Here is a 3,689-nt window from a genome sequence, read left to right as displayed (position 1 = left end):
TGTTCAGTGGGTGATGTCAGAACTCGGGGGGCTGATTGTTACATAACCAGAATGAGGATACCAGAGTGTAGGAGGGGGTCGGGGGTGAGGTGGTGGTGAGAAGTTCCTAGCTGGATCTGAAATGCACCTAAGAACTCGAAAGCCTCATGTCCAACTTTCCGGCTTCTGGGAGATGTGGGAGCCTGGAGGGCCAGGTGCCTGTATCCAGGAAGAAAGCAGGCTGGCAGTGTAAAAGAATGGAGGCAGGAACTCAGATCTGAGAAGAAGCAGAATATTAGGGAATCTGGGTCAAGTGGGAGCCAGAGAGGGCAAAGTGGAAGGTTTGGTTGCCCACCCCTTGTAGGATAGGGCCTCAGCGCCTTCTGAAGAAGTAAAATGTTAAATCCATTGCCTCCCACCCCGCCCCTTTCCCTCCCTAATCATTGGAAAGTCCTGCCTGTAATCTTAGGTCTCTGACTTACTGCTTTTATTTGAGATTTCATTAGTGTTCTTTCATCAATCACAGTAAAACAGAAGCCCCAAGGGTCTTTTTTTTTTTTGGTGTCAAAAAAAGACATTGAGCCTCTTAGGGCTGTCACCAGAGGCTGAGTGCCAGCTGGTGATCAGGAGCCTTGGGTGGGTCCAGTCCAGACTTCCTGGGCCAGCCTTAGAAGCCAAAGGACTTGCCTCCTCCATGGTGCTTTGAGGGGTCCACCCCGGAGATGCAACTTCCGGGCTGTTCCAGGGCAGAGCTCGGGGCTGAGGATCCTGAAAGAGTTGGTTGTTCAATGGCCTGAATGGGGCTACAGCGAGCTCCCCCTTGGCGGCATTCACATTGACCGGCCGTGGTTTATCACATCTCCCCAGAGCCCTCCGTGCTGGGAATAGCCCTCCCAATAAAATTGAAAAACAAAATGTTCCTGGGTTATTTATACATGAGACTCAGCCCGTGTTTGTTACATATGGCCGCTTGGCTTTCTCCGAGGAGCACAAAGGACTGGAAGAAGGCATCTCTCTCCCTCATGAGGCCCAAGTGGGCAGAGATCAGTTTTCCCAGTTTCACGGAATTGGCGCTCAGGTCCTGGCCAGCTTCCTCATCTGGTAGTTCCCAGATTGTGAAAATGGCCTAATTTTCTGTGTGTGTGTGTGTGTGTGTGTGTGTGTGTGTGTGTGTGTGTGTTTTGAGTAGGGTAGATTCTATTTGGTGGGAGTTTTGTAAAACACGAATGAAGCATTTCACTTTGGGTGTCTCGGTTTCACTTTCTATCTTGAGGAAGAGTTCGACTCTTTTCCTTTTTCTCGGAAATGATGCCCCCCCACCCGCCCCCCAGCGTTTCCTTCTTTCAAATGCAGAAGCATACACCTGCAGTCCCAGAAATCGCTCTCAGCAGAAGGGGGTTACCTGCTTTCCCTCAAAGCTGGCCCCTCAGTCCCACAATGGCCTGGTCTAGAGAAGGGTCTGTACGAGGCTGGAAAAACCCAAAACCACATGGGTTTGTGTAGACACAGCTTTCCCTGCAGTCTGGAGGAACAGAATTGGCCAAGAGATGAATTTTGTCAAAACAAGGTCAAGAGATGGGGAGGGCTGTTCCTCTGCAGGCTGAGGTCTCCAGTGCTGGCCACGAGCACATCCTCTGCACCCAATGAAGCCTCTCTCCTGAAGAGCACAGCAGTGCGTGTGGCCCTGGGGCTAGGGTCCTGGGGAGAGTTGCCAATCTGGAGGTGTGTCCAGTGGCAGGGATAGGCCCAGCTTGGAGGTGACAGAGTGTCAGGGCTACTCAGGATCTCTGCTGTCAAATCTCAGCGAGAAAAGCCCAAGGCCCAGGGACGGTGAGTGCCTTGTTGGAAGTCACTCAGGCTGAATAAGAAGCTGGGCCTTTGGAATCTTAACATCGCTGCCCTCTGCACGCTCAAATCTGGAAGTTGCGAGGTTGGGCTGGTGGCAACGCAGAGGAAGGGAGTTTCAAGAACCTCTTTCCCAGCTAGGTGCAGGCTGGGGTTAACTCTGCCCTTAAACTCTGCAGCCTGGGGGCCCAGCGTGCAGATGTATGAGGATGCTGTGTATACAGAACCACATAGCTCTTTGCAGAGCTGAGCCACAGAAGCCTCCGGGCACTTTTGGTAATAACTCCACCCACCGCTGGGCTTCCAAGCTCCCCATCTTGCAGGGGCTGCCGGGGCTGGAGCGGCAGGCACCACCCCCGCGCTGCCCTCCAGGCCTTTGCTGTGGACGCATCGGGTTTGGGGACTCCGTGGGAATGAGTTTACTATTTGGCACATGGGAATTCTGCCTTTTACAGTGATACCGTCGGGGTCCTTGGGCAGGGTCTTGGGGTCTCCTTACTCCATACTGATGGGAATGGTGGGCGTAGGAGGAGAAATGGCAGAAAGAGGCTCAGGTCAGCAGGGGACGTGGGGGATGCAAGGAGGCCATCGGCCAGTTACGAGGCTGCCAGGGCTCAGTGGCGAGGTCAGAGACAAGATGGGACTTGGGAGTTCCAGTCCCAGCAGCCGGAGAGCACACGTGAGGGGCTCAGATGTTGCTGTCGGGCTGATCGCTTTGGTGGCCCCACCTGCGTGAGCGCAGGCCACCACCCTCTTCGCGTCCCCTCCAGGCACGCTTTTCTGCTGCAGCTGACTGTCCCTCACCATAGCCTGGAGCCCCTGTTCCCCCACAGCTGGGGGCTACCCTGAGCCTCCCCACGGGCCTCACGGGGCTCACAGGGAGCAGCACTTCCATGCCCGACAGTGTGTCATACTTGGCCACCAGGGCACAAGCCCAGCTCCTCTGGCCCAGCCCCTCACACCCATACACCTCAGTGCGGGTCAGACACGGTGCCCAAGGCCACCCTCCAGTCCCCTCTGCTGACCTACAGCTCCCCCCTCCTTCCCCCACATCGGTCGCCACGCAAGTCCCACTGAGCTGGGTGGTCCACACAGCTGCCCCAGCTGACCTCCTCTGCCAGCAGTCAGCCTCTCACTTCCCTCTTGGCCCCGCTGGAACATTCCTCTGACCTGTGTTTTCTTCCTCCTGCCCTAAGTACAGGCAGTGGGGATGGGTCATCTGGAAAGGGACTGGGGGGTGGGGAGATGAGATGAGGGCCGTGTCTGCCCAAGGTCCGTGTTTGCTCCCAGAAATACATGTTGGGGCTTCTTCAAGGGCAGGGATACAGCAGGACCCTTCCCAGAGCTGGCATCACGCCTCCATGTTCTGCTCTTCTAATCTGGCCTCCAGCCCGTCGGTTCCAAGACGTCTCCCTGAATCCCCTGAGATTCCCTGCTCTGGTCTACACACCTGGAAGAGGGCCTGTGAATGTGGCTATGGTGGTTTACTCTGTGATAGAGCGTGTTTGACAGCATAGCTGACTCTAGATAGGAGATTCTCCCAGTGGCCGGACCTAATCACATGAGTTCTTAAAAAGACTCTTCTCTAGCCGGTGGCAGAGGAAGGACATCAGAAATTCAAAGCACAAGAAGGATTCAGTGCTCCACTGTTGGCTTAAAGATGGAGGGGAGCCGCGTGGAAGGAACGTGGTGGCCTCTAGGAGCCAAGAGCTGACAACCAGCAAGAAATCCCAATCCCTGCTGGTGGACGAGAATAAGCACGGAGGGAGACTCCCTCCACCCCTGAGCCTCCAGCTGAGAACTCAGCCCGGCCAACACCAGATTTCAGCATTCGAGACTCTGGATTTCTGTCCTACGGAAACATG

The sequence above is a fragment of the Puma concolor genome, chromosome D1, assembly GCF_028749965.1.
Source record: "Puma concolor isolate L17-30 chromosome D1, mPumCon1.1.hap2, whole genome shotgun sequence".
NCBI lineage: Eukaryota > Metazoa > Chordata > Mammalia > Carnivora > Felidae > Puma > Puma concolor.
Note: the sequence above shows the minus strand (reverse complement) of the source record.